Raw genomic sequence first — 17,169 nt, 5'->3', positions numbered from 1 at the left:
TTTTGTCTAGAGTGTTGGCAATCCAGGCTGAGAATTCTGCGTCAGCACTGACAGGGTTATTGTTGGGTGCAGGAGGGGAGCTCTCTAGGTGGAGTTTCCAGGTTTCTACATCAAGTTTAGACCAAGAACGTGAAGGTTTGCTGGGAGGGGCGGTAGTGCGGGGCGCACGGGCGATCTGCCAGTGTAGAGGAACGAGGAGATGGTCAGACCAAGGGACTGGAATAGGATCACGGATAGTAAGGTCGTGAATGTTGGTAAGAACTGGGTCCAATAAATGTCCCAATGTGTGAGTGGGTAGATGACCTAGGAGTTTCAGTTGAAGGGATTCGAGGTCTGCTATCAAGTCGGTGGTCTGTTTGAATTCTTTTTTATCGAAATGGATGTTTAGGTCGCCCAGGATCAAGCATGAGGAGTTGGTTGCGGTCAGGGTGTACGAGTGTTCCGTTAAGGATTCACAGAACTGACCTAAAGGTCCTGGGGGACGGTAGATGAGGAAGCCTGATAAGGTTTGGCATGGGGAGACCTGGAGAGCAAACATGACGTTTTCACAGTCAGCGAGGGGGCGGAATACTGACAATGCAGACATTCTCCCCCAGTCAAGAGATCTGGGTTAAATCCATTGTTCTTTTGCCTACTACACCACCCCAGTTTAGACATGGCCATATGCAAATCAGTCTTGACCCTGTGCCTCATGGGAACAGTCCAGCCCGAACTGCCAAGCCATGTCTTCCCTGGACCGGAATCAAGCATCCTAGGACCGGTTTCTGGCTATCAGCCGTCATCAGCCAGGATAGCTTGACTCCAGTGGCGTAGTGAGCACGGGTCCCACGTCTGGGAATACCCATCCTATTTAGGGCGAAAAGCGTTACAACAAACAAATGATGGACGGAATGCTGACAATGCAGACATTCTCCCCCAGTCAAGAGATCTGGGGTAAATCCATCATTCTTTTGCCCACTACACCACCCCAGTTTAGACATGGCCATATGCAAATCAGTCTTGACCCTGTGCCTCATGGGAACAGTCCAGCCCGAACTGCCAAGCCATGTCTTCCCTGGACCAGAATCAAGCATCCTAGGACCGGTTTCTGGCTATCAGCCGTCATCAGCCAGGATAGCTTGACTCCAGTGGCGTAGTGAGCACGGGTCCCACGTCTGGGAATACCCATCCCACTTAGGGCGAAAAGCGTTACAACAAACAAATGATGGACGGAATGCTGACAATGCAGACATTCTCCCCCAGTCAAGAGATCTGGGTTAAATCCATCGTTCTTTTGCCCACTACACCACCCCAGTTTAGACATGGCCATATGCAAATCAGTCTTGACCCTGTGCCTCATGGGAACAGTCCAGCCCGAACTGCCAAGCTATGTCTTCCCTGGACCGGAATCAAGCATCCTAGGACCGGTTTCTGGCTATCAGCCGTCATCAGCCAGGATAGCTTGACTCCAGTGGCGTAGTGAGCACGGGTCCCACGTCTGGGAATACCCATCCCACTTAGGGCGAAAAGCGTTACAACAAACAAATGATGGACGGAATGCTGACAATGCAGACATTCTCCCCCAGTCAAGAGATCTGGGTTAAATCCATCGTTCTTTTGCCCACTACACCACCCCAGTTTAGACATGGCCATATGCAAATCAGTCTTGACCCTGTGCCTCATGGGAACAGTCCAGCCCGAACTGCCAAGCCATGTCTTCCCTGGACCGGAATCAAGCATCCTAGGACCGGTTTCTGGCTATCAGCCGTCATCAGCCAGGATAGCTTGACTCCAGTGGCGTAGTGAGCACGGGTCCCACGTCTGGGAATACCCATCCCACTTAGGGCGAAAAGCGTTACAACAAACAAATGATGGATGGAATGCTGACAATGCAGACATTCTCCCCCAGTAAAGAGATCTGGGTTAAATCCATCGTTCTTTTGCCTACTACACCACCCCAGTTTAGACATGGCCATATGCAAATCAGTCTTGACCCTGTGCCTCATGGGAACAGTCCAGCCCGAACTGCCAAGCCATGTCTTCCCTGGACCGGAATCAAGCATCCTAGGACCGGTTTCTGGCTATCAGCCGTCATCAGCCAGGATAGCTTGACTCCAGTGGCGTAGTGAGCACGGGTCCCACGTCTGGGAATACCCATCCCACTTAGGGCGAAAAGCGTTACAACAAACAAATGATGGACGGAATGCTGACAATGCAGACATTCTCCCCCAGTCAAGAGATCTGGGTTAAATCCATCGTTCTTTTGCCCACTACACCACCCCAGTTTAGACATGGCCATATGCAAATCAGTCTTGACCCTGTGCCTCATGGGAACAGTCCAGCCCGAACTGCCAAGTCATGTCTTCCCTGGACCGGAATCAAGCATCCTAGGACCGGTTTCTGGCTATCAGCCGTCATCAGCCAGGATAGCTTGACTCCAGTGGCGTAGTGAGCACGGGTCCCACGTCTGGGAATACCCATCCCACTTAGGGCGAAAAGCGTTACAACAAACAAATGATGGACGGAATGCTGACAATGCAGACATTCTCCCCAGTCAAGAGATCTGGGTTAAATCCATCGTTCTTTTGCCCACTACACCACTCCAGTTTAGACATGGCCATATGCAAATCAGTCTTGACCCTGTGCCTCATGGGAACAGTCCAGCCCGAACTGCCAAGCCATGTCTTCCCTGGACCGGAATCAAGCATCCTAGGACCGGTTTCTGGCTATCAGCCGTCATCAGCCAGGATAGCTTGACTCCAGTGGCGTAGTGAGCACGTGTCCCACGTCTGGGAATACCCATCCCATTTAGGGCGAAAAGCGTTACAACAAACAAATGATGGACGGAATGCTGACAATGCAGACATTCTCCCCCAGTCAAGAGATGTGGGATAAATCCATCGTTCTTTTGCCCACTTCACCACCCCAGTTTAGACATGGCCATATGCAAATCAGTCTTGACCCTGTGCCTCATGGGAACCGTCCAGCCCGAACTGCCAAGCCATGTCTTCCCTGGACCGGAATCAAGCATCCTAGGACCGGTTTCTGGCTATCAGCCGCCATCAACCAGGATAGCTTGACTCCAGTGGCGTAGTGAGCACGGGTCCCACGTCTGGGAATACCCATCCCACTTAGGGCGAAAAGCGTTACAACAAACAAATGATGGACGGAATGCTGACAATGCAGACATTCTCCCCCAGTCAAGAGATCTGGGGTAAATCCATCGTTCTTTTGCCCACTACACCACCCCAGTTTAGACATGGCCATATGCAAATTAGTCTTGACCCTGTGCCTCATGGGAACAGTCCAGCCCGAACTGCCAAGCCATGTCTTCCCTGGACCGGAATCAAGCATCCTAGGACCGGTTTCTGGCTATCAGCCGTCATCAGCCAGGATAGCTTGACTCCAGTGGCGTAGTGAGCACGGGTCCCACGTCTGGGAATACCCATCCCACTTAGGGCAAAAAGCGTTACAACAAACAAATGATGGACGGAATGCTGACAATGCAGACATTCTCCCCCAGTCAAGAGATCTGGGTTAAATCCATCGCTCTTTTGCCCACTACACCACCCCAGTTTAGACATGGCCATATGCAAATCAGTCTTGACCCTGTGCCTCATGGGAACAGTCCAGCCCGAACTGCCAAGCCATGTCTTCCCTGGACCGGAATCAAGCATCCTAGGACCGGTTTCTGGCTATCAGCCGTCATCAGCCAGGATAGCTTGACTCCAGTGGCGTAGTGAGCACGGGTCCTACGTCTGGGAATACCCATCACACTTAGGGCGAAAAGCGTTACAACAAACAAATGATGGACGGAATGCTGACAATGCAGACATTCTCCCCCAGTCAAGAGATCTGGGTTAAATCCATCGTTCTTTTGCCCACTACACCACCCCAGTTTAGACATGGCCATATGCAAATCAGTCTTGACCCTGTGCCTCATGGGAACAGTCCAGCCCGAACTGCCAAGCCATGTCTTCCCTGGACCGGAATCAAGCATCCTAGGACCGGTTTCTGGCTATCAGCCGTCATCAGCCAGGATAGCTTGACTCCAGTGGCGTAGTGAGCACGGGTCCCACGTCTGGGAATACCCATCCCACTTAGGGCGTAAAGCGTTACAACAAACAAATGATGGACGGAATGCTGACAATGCAGACATTCTCCCCCAGTCAAGAGATCTGGGTTAAATCCATCGTTCTTTTGCCCACTACACCACCCCAGTTTAGACATGGCCATATGCAAATCAGTCTTGACCCTGTGCCTCATGGGAACAGTCCAGCCCGAACTGCCAAGCCATGTCTTCCCTGGACCGGAATCAAGCATCCTAGGACCGGTTTCTGGCTATCAGCCGTCATCAGCCAGGATAGCTTGACTACAGTGGCGTAGTGAGCACGGGACCCACGTCCCACCCCATGGCTTGGCAGTTCGGGCTGGACTGTTCCCATGAGGCACAGGGTCAAGACTGATTTGCATATGGCCATGTCTAAACTGGGGTGGTGTAGTGGGCAAAAGAACGACGGATTTAACCCAGATCTCTTGACTGGGGGAGAATATCTGCATTGTCAGCATTCCGTCTATCATTTGTTTGTTGTAACGCTTTTCGCCCTAAGTGGGATGGGTATTCCCAGACGTGGGACACGTACTCACTACGCCACTGGAGTCAAGCTATCCTGGCTGATGACGGCTGATAGCCGGAAACCGGTCCTAGGATGCTTGATTCCGGTCCAGGGAAGACATGGCTTGGCAGTTCGGGCTGGACTGTTCCCATGAGGCACAGGGTCAAGACTGATTTGCATATGGCCATGTCTAAACTGGGGTGGTGTAGTGGGCAAAAGAACGATGGATTTAACCCAGATCTCTTGACTGGGGGAGAATGTCTGCATTGTCAGCATTCCGTCCATCATTTGTTTGTTGTAACGCTTTTCGCCCTAAGTGGGATGGGTATTCCCAGACGTGGGACCCGTGCTCACTACGCCACTGGAGTCAAGCTATCCTGGCTGATGACGGCTGATAGCCAGAAACCGGTCCTAGGATGCTTGATTCCGGTCCAGGGAAGACATGGCTTGGCAGTTCGGGCTGGACTGTTCCCATGAGGCACAGGGTCAAGACTGATTTGCATATGGCCATGTCTAAACTGGGGTGGTGTAGTGGGCAAAAGAACGATGGATTTAACCCAGATCTCTTGACTGGGGGAGAATGTCTGCATTGTCAGCATTTCGTCATTCATTTGTTTGTTGTAACGCTTTTCGCCCTAAGTGGGATGGGTATTCCCAGACGTGGGACCCGTGCTCACTACGCCACTGGAGTCAAGCTATCCTGGCTGATGATGGCTGATAGCCAGAAACCGGTCCTAGGATGCTTGATTCCGGTCCAGGGAAGACATGGCTTGGCAGTTCGGGCTGGACTGTTCCCATGAGGCACAGGGTCAAGACTGATTTGTATATGGCCATGTCTAAACTGGGGTGGTGTAGTGGGCAAAAGAACGATGGATTTAACCCAGATCTCTTGACTGGGGGAGAATGTCTGCATTGTCAGCATTCCGTCCATCATTTGTTTGTTGTAACGCTTTTCGCCCTAAGTGGGATGGGTATTCCCAGACGTGGGACCCGTGCTCACTACGCCACTGGAGTCAAGCTATCCTGGCTGATGATGGCTGATAGCCAGAAACCGGTCCTAGGATGCTTGATTCCGGTCCAGGGAAGACATGGCTTGGCAGTTCGGGCTGGACTGTTCCCATGAGGCACAGGGTCAAGAGTGATTTGCATATGGCCATGTCTAAACTGGGGTGGCGTAGTGGGCAAAAGAACGATGGATTTAACCCAGATCTTTTGACTGGGGGAGAATGTCTGCATTGTCAGCATTCCGTCCATCATTTGTTTGTTGTAACGTTCCCACGACGAAAGCATGATGAGAGCAGGCTGCTTGCCCACACTCCATAGAGTCAGCCAGCCAGTAGACAACACTCCCGAATCAGAATGAGTTGTGGCGGAGAGAATTCCTGGTTACCTGCCATCCTGTTTGTAGCAAAGCGAAGAGGAGTGGGTGCCGGATCATTGACCCAGTGCCATAGAGTTTGACAGAGTGACCCCACGTGACGAATCTGCTTCTTTGTGAACATTGATCTATTTCTCCCTGAAGTATGATGGCATCTCCAATCAAGCCCCATTGAGTATCTTATTAGTATTTATTAGTATCTTTTAGGATTGTATTTGTATTATTAGTGATTACTTTTTGGAAACGATTTGTCCTTGATGTATGATGAGTGATGTGCCGGTCTTTCTCGGATGACTCCCGGAAGTATGATGAGTGACGCGCCGGTCTTCGTCGGCCTTCTTGGTTTAGAACTCGTTATTGAGAAAGTCGTGGTTTAGGACTTCGTTGTTCGAGATTCATCGTGGTTGTAACTTCGTTGTTAAGGTAAGTCGTTGTTCCACTTTCGTTGTTTAGGATGTTTCTCCTTTGTGCACGTACAGCAAGTACAGGTTTGTTTCCAAAGAAAGTTGATAGATAGGATTCTGAAGGATGAAGGGTACTATAGTCCTGGACAAGGAATAAAGCAAAACGAGTTTGAGGAAAAACCTATGATGGTACAAAGAAGGTTTGCACAGAAAAGATTTCAGAATCAGTTGTTTGCAGAGAAAGAAAGTGAGTTACAAGGTGTTGTTTCGCAAGCAGAAGTAAAAAGTGCTCAGGGAAGACTTTATGTTTCACAGGATGGAAGTAAAGGTGTTTTGGTTTGTGCAAATTCAGGTATGGATGTTGTACTGCTGAACAAAGTGTCCTTTTGCCATCTTTATAACAGATTTGAGCATTGGAAGAAGAAATGTAAATTTAAACGTGATGCAGCAAATGGAAATGTGCAAACACAGAGAGAAATGCAGGTGCAAAATGTGCCAGTTAAGCAAATGCAAATGTCAGTTCAGAAACAGGTACCAATGACAGGAGTTTTTCAAGCTCAGATGGTCCCACAAAATATGAAAAATGCTAGAATAATTCAAATCAGTTGTCCAGAGCAAGTGTGAATTCTTTCCAGAAACAAAATCAGAACCCATTTCAACAGGTTGCTGTATTTGAAAATAAGAGTTTTAACCCTAACAATTCTGAATTTACCAAGTCCATTGTGAAAACAGTGGAAGATCCAGAATAAGTTGTAGGAGTTTTAAACAGAGAAATTACAAACCCAGTTTTAAAGAAGGTTGTTGCAAAAATTGGCCCATTTAAGAAAAGTTACCAAATTGCTGTTTGTGACACAGGCCTGGCAGGAAAAGGAATATGCTACTTACCAGTATGCATCTGTTCTTGGCATGTAGAGCTGCAGATCTACACACTTGTGCATAGATCGCCATCTGGTGTTGGGCCCGGATGTTTGCAGTTGTTTTTCCTCTTGGAAAGTCTTTGGAAGTCACGAGGTCGGTGACTCCTCCTTTGGATCGTATTGCGCATGGGCTTCGGCTCCATCCTCAGATTGTTTTTCGCCAGCAGGGAAATGATGGAGCGTAGTAATAAACAGTGAAGATGCCCATGTGTGTTGTATCTAAATAAGATAAACTGGAACAGATAAGGGTAGCCGGGGAGGCGGGTGGGCGTGTGTAGATCTGCAGCTCTACATACCAAGAACAGATGCATACTGGTAAGTAGCATATTCCGTTCGAGGCATATGAGCTGCAGATTACACACTTGTGCATAGATTATATAGCAGTACCCACCCTTAGCGGCGACCACCCGTATCTGTTGCAGTGGTTTGAAATAATGTTTTGAGTACAGCCTGGCCCACACTAGCCTGTTGCTTAGTTTGCACATCTACATAATAGTGTGTAGTAAAAGTGTGCGGTGTTGACCATGTAGCTGCTCTGCAGATATCATCTAATGGGATGTTCCCTAAAAATGCCATTGAAGCCCCTATTTTGCGTGTAGAGTGGGCTTTAGGGGGAACGGATAGCGTTTGTTTTGCTTTGTGGTAGCAAATCTGAATGCATTTGACAATCCACCTAGCTATTCCCGACTTGGAGATGGGGTTGCCTTTGTGTGGTGGAGAGAAAGAGACAAACAGCTGTTTGGTCTTGCGGAATGGTTGTGTTCTCTGTATGTAATAGAGTAAGGCTTTTTTGACATCTAGTGTGTGAAGAGCTCTTCCTGCAACGGTTTGTGGTTGCGAGAAGAAAACTGGTAGTTCTACCGCTTGGTTTATGTGAAAGGGAGAAATGACTTTAGGGAGGAATTTTGGATTGGTACAGAGAACAACCTTGTTATGGTGCATTTGCAGAAAAGGTTCTTGAATGGTAAGTGCTTGTATTTCACTGACCCTTCTGAGGGAAGTGATGGCTACAAGAAAAGCGGTTTTCCATGTTAGGAATTGGAGTTCACATTTGTGCAGAGGTTCAAAGGGAGGCCCCGTTAGGCTGGTGAGAACGATGTTTAGGTTCCACACAGGTGAGGGTGGCAGTCTGGGTGGAATTATCATTTTAAGGTCTTCCATGAAGGCTTTATCGGCAGGTACTCTAAAAAGTGACAGATGTTGCCTGTTTTGCAGATAAGCTGCTATGGCTCTAAGGTGCAGTCTAATAGACGTATAGGCTAGATTGCATCTTTGCAGGTGAAGTAAATAGCCTATGATGTGTTTAATGGACACATCTAGGGGGTTGATGGTATTGTTGTGACAGTAGACAACAAAACGTTTCCACTTGGCGGCGTAGCACGCTCTAGTGGTGGGACGCCTAGCTTCTTTGATGACGTTCATACAGTCAGGGGGAAGATTGAGGTAACCAAATTCTAGGATTTCAGGAGCCAGATTGCTAGGTTGAGCTGAGCTGGGTCCGGGTGTCTGATCTCTCCATGGTTCTGGGTTAGGAGGTGTGGAGAGAGGTGTAACTTTTGGTGCGGTACTACCGATAATTCCAGCAGTGTGGTGTACCACGGTTGTCTGGCCCAAGTTGGAGCTACTAGTATGAGAGTGAGGGAGTGTTGTTGTAGTTTGCGCACCACTAATGGAATGAGTGGGAGAGGTGGAAAAGCATACACAAATTTGCCTGACTAGTTCATCCATATCTCATTGCATTTGGACAATGGGTGTGGGTATCTGGCGGCGAAGCTTGGGCATTTGGCGTTTTCATGGGTGGCGAAGAGGTCTATTTGTGGATGCCCCCACAGTTGAAAGTACGGGTGAAGAACTTGTTGATATAGTTCCCACTCGTGGATCTGTTGTGCCTGTCTGCTGAGTAGATCGGCCACAGTGTTTTGGACTCCTGGGACATGTTGGGTCAGGAGAAAGATTTTCTGGGGTATGGCCCATTTCCATATACTCTGCGCTAGCTAAGAGAGCTGTGGAGAGTGTATGCCGCCTTGTTTTTGAATGTAGTACATGCCTGAAATCTGTGTCTGGAAGGATTTCAGGGCTAAGATAATTGCTAGTAACTCCAGATGGTTGATGTGGAGTAACTTTTGTTGAGGTGTCCATCTGCCCTGCATTGTGTGATGTAACAGGTGAGCTCCCCAGCCGGAGAGCGATGCGTCCGTTGTCAGTATTATCTGAGGAACCGGGTCCAGGAACGGTCGCCCTTTGGAAAGATTTTTGGTGGTCCACCACTGCAGAGAGCGATGGGTACGACCGTCTACCAACACCAGATCTGTTAATTGATCTTGGGCCTGGTTCCATTGGCGCGCTAAGCACTGTTGGAAAGGATGCAATGGAGTCTTGCGTGAGGTACTCTGAATATGCAAGACGCCATCATCCCGATAAGTTGCATAAACTCTCGAGCTGGAAGGGAGTGTTGTGCTATAAATTTTGCACGTAGAGCCTGAATGCTTGTGATCCCGGCCGGACTGGGGTAGGCTAGCGCTTTCGAGGTGTCTATGGTGGCACCGAGGTATTGTTTTACGTGGGACGGTTACAGATGGGACTTTGCGTGGTTTACTGTGAAGCCCATTACAAAAATGGGGTAACCCAAGGTGAAGGACCTGGGTGTAATCTTGATACCAAAAATAGTGGTCTTATACCAATTATTAATACATCAGAGCAATATACTTCTCACTTAGTTAAATAATTTACGTAATCATGAGCTCAGGAACAGAAATCTATTTAAAGGGGCTCACAATATTCAATATACCAATTCAATCAAACAAAGGGCAACATCCAAAGATTGTAAATCACTATACATATGTTTATTATTTTCAACAATTTGAAATAATTTGAAATAATTTGTTTACTGATAAGCCAGTACGGGGTTGCTCCAGAGGGAACGTGCATCAAAAGAAAGTGATTAAAGGGTGAGTGATTGAGACAAGGAATGATAGATACATATTAGTAAGGACATTCAATTTAGTTAACAATGGGGATCGGTTATAATTCACCGTCCAGAATCCAAGCCTTGGCCGTGCGGGTCTTCATCAGGACCAAAGGGGGCAACCTGACTGGATGGTGGTATTAATCATGCACCTAGCACATTAAAAAACAGGGTGGTATGAGGATGTTGTCCTAAAATAAACAATTTGTTAAAAAGCGATAGAACAGCCTCATGGGTCATGTACCTGATCAGATTCAAGGTCAAATAAATCGAAAAAGGTGTCCCACATTCCAATAGAGGGAGGGCTAAACATCACGGGTCAGGGACTTCATGATATTCAATTCAAGCTGTCAAGAAAAACAATAATGAAACTAGAGTTGAATAAAGGTTGGCGGGGTACAACCTGCGAGTATTAACTAAACTAAGGGGATCACCTTGGAAGAGTTGTGTCGCCGAGTACACAGTAAAGGAGTGAAAACCGCCGCGAAGGAGTTCCTTTGCCTTAGTAATGGAACTGAGATCGTGGCGTATATTTCAACCAGGGCTGTGAGTTAAAAACAGATTACAATTAGGGAAATCAAACGGGGTACGAATGGATTTGAGTTACGTGTTTTTTTTTTTTTAAATCTGTTTATTATTTTAAAATACGGTACATCTCGCCGTCGTCTGTGAGCGGCGTACAGACAAACAAAACATTGTAACAACATTACAGTTCCGGGCAAATCACAGAACACAAAGTGCACTTCTGAAATACAGCGAACGTCCTGCGGCGGGCACGCAGTACTGACAGTCTTGTAGCAACCACCTCAGTAATTTACCTGGGCACAGAAGGAGAACAAACAATATTCAATCAGCCTCATTCAGCGCCGCCTCAGCAAGAAAGCATCGAAGCAGCTCCCAGATATCCTTTGGCTTGGAGGAGGCGGGCAGCTCCTCTGCATACAGTTCTAAGTTTTCCCGACAGTATACCATGTCCGACAACCATCCACACACCTTTGGTTTAGCTGCACTGTCCCATGTAAATAGAGTGCGTCGCTTGGCCAGCAGAAGGGCAACCCTCACAAACCTGCCCACCAAACCCCTCAACTGAGGCACGGAGGTCAGCAGACACACCGCGGGTTCGCACGGAAGCTCAGCACCCGTCATTTTGTGAATGTGATGTAGCACCTCTCTCCAGTACTCAGACACTGGCACACAGCCCCACGCAAGATGCAGAAAGTCCGCAGCCCCCTGCCCACACCGTCTGCAACCATCCGACTCCCTTAACCCCATTTTGTGCAGCTTGGACGGGGTATGGTATATTTGATGTAAGTACTTGAAGTGGATTATACGCAAGTTACCATTAGGGGTGAGGCGGCCCGTTAGCTGACAAATCTGCTCCCAGTCCTCAGTCGATACCTGGGGGACCAGCACAGCATTCCACTTTGCTAAACTACCATCGGGGCCACGAACCGTTTCCTCCTGTACCGCCCTGTACAATTTTGTGATTAGTTTCTTTCTGGACGGGGTCACCAGCATCAGCTGCAGGGCCTTAAGTGTGGGGGGTTCAGCGGGGAAACAGGGGTAGTGATCCTTCATGGCCCGCCTGAGACGGTGGCAAGTGTACACAAACAGGGGTGTGGGGTTCTGTATGTATGCCAAATCCCTCTGCTCTAGATAGCGGCCCCGTGCGTATAGGTCCTGCATGTGTGTTATACCAGCTTCTTTAAGCGATGTGAGAGGGCCAGCTTCCTGTGCAACCGACAAGGCCGCGTGATGCACCAATGGCAACGCCGGCGCATACAACGGCAGTCTCTGCGTTCTACGCCCAATCGCCTGCCAGGCCCCAATAGTCATGTCCAGTGTGTTAATCTCAGTGCGCGGCGTGTGTCGGACAGTATGTGTCAGTATACCTCTAAGTGGGGTGGGATGGGCGTCCCCGTCTTCCACCGCCACATGTGGGACAAAGCTATGCGGTCTATACCAAAAATACGCATATTGCGCCTGTGCGCATAGGTAGTACACATAGAAATCTGGCGCCACGAAGCCTCCCCTGTCATACGATAAAGTCAACGTTTTCCAGCTAATCCTAGGGTGTCTTCCACCCCAAATTAACCGCAGTAGTTGGGCACGCAGCGTTTAAAAAAATTGTTGGGTCAGCCTAATCGGTATATTGCAATATAAATATAGAAAGCGCGGAAGAACAACCATTTTTAACACAGCGATACGATCCGCCAGGGACAAGGGGAGGTGCAGCCATCCGTCCACCTGTTGCACTAGTGCATCATATGCCCTACCATAATTTTCCCGGATCACCACCGCAGGATCACGGTGGACCCACACCCCGAGATATTTCACTGGTTCCGTCGTCCAAATCAAAGGGTACTCCATGTGGGGCTGCGATGTGATCATCGTAAGCGGTATGACAACCGATTTGTCCCAATTGATCGCAAGTCCGGAGTACAAACCAAATTTAATGTATTCCCGGAGTACCGGAGATAGGTGTGTCTGGGGATCTCTAATGAACAAAACCATATCGTCTGCATACATCGATATACCCACCGGCCGGAGATTAAAATTTAGGGCGGCCGCCCTATGACATTGCCGAATCTTGCAAGCCAGGAGTTACGTGGTTAATGGAAAACATCATTCGAGCTGTACATCTTACCGCGTTGGGCGCAATGTATGCGCTCGGCCAAAGGTAATCCGTCTTCGTTGGATCACCCACTCATTGTATGTGTCGCCGAGACGTGTAATTCAATCAGGGCTGTAACGGGAATTGAAATTAGGGAATTGGAATGAAGCGCGAACAGCGGATCGGGATTTTTGTGAGGTTTAAGGGGAGGATATCTTACCGAGAGAGCCGCAAATGTATGTACTTAGTAATGGCCATCCATCTCCATTAAGTCACCAGCTCCGTGTGCGCTCAACCGCGTGTACGTACGATTATTCGGCTAGTGGACTACGACCACCGTCCAAGTTCAACTCTCCGGTGTACCTCATGCCACATAAACTCCTGGCGTATGAACAAGTTGTAATGAAAGATGTTGATAGCATATTATCTAGTCGACAGTACGTTCAATACAACATAAGTAAACAAGAGCGCGCAGCCTTGGATTCACTAAAAAGCAATCCCAATATCGTGATTAAACCCGCGGATAAGGGTGGCCCCATTGTTATACAGAACACTGAGGATTACAAGAGAGAGATTGTCTCCCAGTTGACTGTAGATGGGAATTATGTTAAATTACGTAAAGATCCCACGCAAGATATAAGTAAGACTATAAGTATCCTCACTAGAAGTGCTCTAGAAAATGGATATCTAAGTAAGTTGGAACATGATTATTTGAATAGTAAACATCCCAGATTACCCACAATCTATACCCTCCCTAAAATACATAAACGGATGCAAAATCCTCCAGGGAGGCCGATTGTGTCTGGCTGTGGTTCAATTTTAGAACCATTATGTAAATACATCAATGTGTTTTTAAAACCTATTGCTGAGCATACCTCCACTTTTTAAGGGATACCATGCAAACCATACAACTGATGGATGAATATCCCTATGATCCTAATACTCACCTACTAGTGACTATGGACATAACTGCCCTTTATACAAACATTCCACAACTAGCAGCCCTTCAGTGCATTGAATCAGTACTCAATACTAGACCTGCACCACATCTAGTTCCCACGGAATTCATTGTGGCTTTACTTAAAATTGCAATGACTCAAAATTACTTCACCTTTTTGGGTCAATTCTTTGTACAAACGAAAGGCGTGGCGATGGGGGCCAGCTTTGCCCCAAACCTGGCCATTATCTATATGAGTGCTTTTGAACATCAATATGTCCTCAGCCAACTGAATCCCTATAGTGAGTGTATAAAACTGTGGCGTCGATATATAGACGATGTTGTGTTTGTCTGGCGAGGTGGAGAAGAGGATCTCAAAAAATTCCATCTATGGTTGAACACATGCTCAACAGACATACAATTTACTATGAATTATAGTAGAGAAAGCATCGATTTCCTTGACATCACGATTAAATCAGACTCTGAATCTGGTAAATTATATACTACACTATTTAGGAAGAGTAGCGAAAGGAACACACTATTACGTTACTCAAGCCACCATCCCCGTAACCTTAGGAACAACTTACCCTTCGGACAGTTTCTGCGGATTCGCAGGAACTGTTCGAAAAAAGAAGATTTTTTTGATGAATCATCAGGTTTACTGGCTAGACTAATAGATCGCGGCTACCCGATCAGACTTCTGAAAAAAGCACGTAAACGTGCCTGGCACAATCTTAGGGAATTCCTGTTAACCCCTAAATTAAAGGAAAAGAACAACGAGGAACGGTTGGTATGTGTGACCACGTTCAACACTAAGAGTAACAGCATCAAGAAGGCCATTAACCAGCACTGGCACCAAGTGGCTGACGAACTGGGTAATATACCAACTCCACTACACGCATTTAGAAAAGGTAAGAACATTAGGGACTATTTGATCAAATCCTTATTATCTACCCCTCAGACTTCAGGACAGACCACCTTATGGGGTACCCCCATCATGGGACACCACAAATGTGGTTCGTGTAAAGCGTGTGCTCTTACTAAAACTATCAATGAATTCACACACAATAATCAGACTTACACACTTAAGGAACACAGCAACTGCAATACATCTGGGGTTATCTATGTGATTGCCTGTCCATGTGAATTCTTATATGTGGGCCAAACTATCCACAAAGTGAAGTGCCGGATACTGCAACACTGCAGCCGCATTCGTTGCAGGACGCCGGGGGCCCCTTTGGTGGAACATTTCACCAGTTTTGAACACAATGCAGACAGCCTGAGGTGGTGGGTTCTGGAAAAGGTAAAGCCTAACCCTAGAGGAGGTGACTTCACTGACATACTAAACAAGCGAGAGTGCAGATGGATCCATTCTTTAGACACTGTCACGAAAGGTCTGAACGAACTTGAAGAAATTAGCAAACAAGTCTCCATCATGAGTTGCAGATAAAGCTAATCACACACACTGGTTTTTCCCTTGTAGCCCCCACTCTCATTGTAGCAGGCCTTAGTAAGATCATCTAGGCAAGGGCTGGTAATTAGACCGTCAGTTCAGTCTTACTCGAACAGGTTCCCTTACACAACATGTGTAATCTACACAGATATATGGTATCAATACTGTATCAATGTCTTAGATGAATAAAATGTGACCCATCCCAGGATGTGTCATTTTACACTTGGTTGAGCATTGTTCAATAGATGTAATTACCATAATTGTTTCTATGGACTCCCATGTGTTTCTGTCAAATGTGACCTTTTGCAAGAACTGTCCATTAATGTATGTTAATTTATGTTTGTGCATTGTGTCATTTTACACGGTATCATTTTACACGGTATTGTCAATTCAATTTGTCATTCAAAAGATGTATTTGTTTTCCTTGACTGTGGTATGTACCCCCGTGTGTTTTTGTTAAGTATGTTACGTAGAAGAATTGTCCAGTTATGTATGTTAGTTTCGTTTTTGATTATTAACCGACAATGTCCCTGAATAATTGAAATCATGACTGAATCCGATAATGTATACACTGCTTTTAATTAACGGGTCTTCGGGGGCCTTGTAGTTACGGTAGTCTTTCAACTATGCCCATGCTTCGGGAACCGTCATTAACACGTAGACGGTTGCCCCGGTAATCGTACGTACACGCGGTTGAGCGCACACGGAGCTGATGACTCAATGGAGATGGATGGCCATTACTAAGTACATACATTGCGGCTCTCTCGGTAAGATATCCTCCCCTTAACCTCACAAACGCCCGATCCGCTGTTCGCGCTTCATTCGAATTCCCTAATTTCAATTCCCGTTACAGCCCTGATTGAATTACACGTCTTGGCGACACATACAATGAGTGGGTGATCCAACGAAGACGGATTACCTTTGGCCGAGCGCATACATTGCGCCCAACGCGGTAAGATGTACAGCTCGAATGATGTTTTCCATTAACCACGTAACTCAAATCCATTCGTACCCCGTTTGATTTCCCTAATTGTAATCTGTTTTTAACTCACAGCCCTGGTTGAAATATACGCCACGACCTTAGTTCCATTACTAAGGCAAAGAAACTCCTTCGCGGCGGTGTGCACTCCTTTACTGTGTACTCGGCGACACGACTCTTCCAAGGTGACCCCCTAAGTTTAGTTAATACTCGCAGGTTGTACCCCGCCAACCTTGATTCAACTCTAGTTTCATTATTGTTTTTCTTGACAGCTTGAATTGAATATCATGAAGTCCCTGACCCGTGATGTTTAGCCCTCCATCTATTGGAATGTGGGACACCTTTTTCAATTTATTTGACCTTGAATTTGATCAGGTACATGACCCATGAGGCTGTTCTATCGCTTTTTAACAAATTGTTTATTTTAGGACAACATCCTCATACCACCCTGTTTTTTAATGTTCTAGGTGCATGATTAATACCACCATCCAGTCAGGTTGCCCCCTTTGGTCCTGATGAAGACCCGCACGGCCAAGGCTTAAATTCCCTTAAGGCCACCAAGACGGGTCGAAACGTCGACGCCCTCCCCTTACCACCTGGGACACATAACAGTTCTCTGTGCTAGACCATTCTTTGGGTCGCTTATTTGAAGCATAACAATATACTTTGGCAATTTATGAATGTGACCAGGTCTTGGATTTTGGACGGTGAATTATAACCGATCCCCATTGTTAACTAAATTGAATGTCCTTACTACTATGTATCTATCATTCCTTGTCTCAATCACTCACCCTTTAATCACTTTCTTTTGATGCACGTTCCCTCTGGAGCAACCCCGTACTGGCTTATCAGTAAACTAATTATTTGAAATTGTTGAAAATAATAAACATATGTATAGTGATTTACAATCTTTGGATGTTGCCCTTT

The sequence above is a fragment of the Triturus cristatus genome, chromosome 8 (assembly GCF_964204655.1).
Source record: "Triturus cristatus chromosome 8, aTriCri1.1, whole genome shotgun sequence".
Lineage (NCBI taxonomy): Eukaryota > Metazoa > Chordata > Amphibia > Caudata > Salamandridae > Triturus > Triturus cristatus.
The sequence above is the reverse complement of the archived record's forward strand: the minus strand, read 5'-3'. Positions refer to the sequence as shown.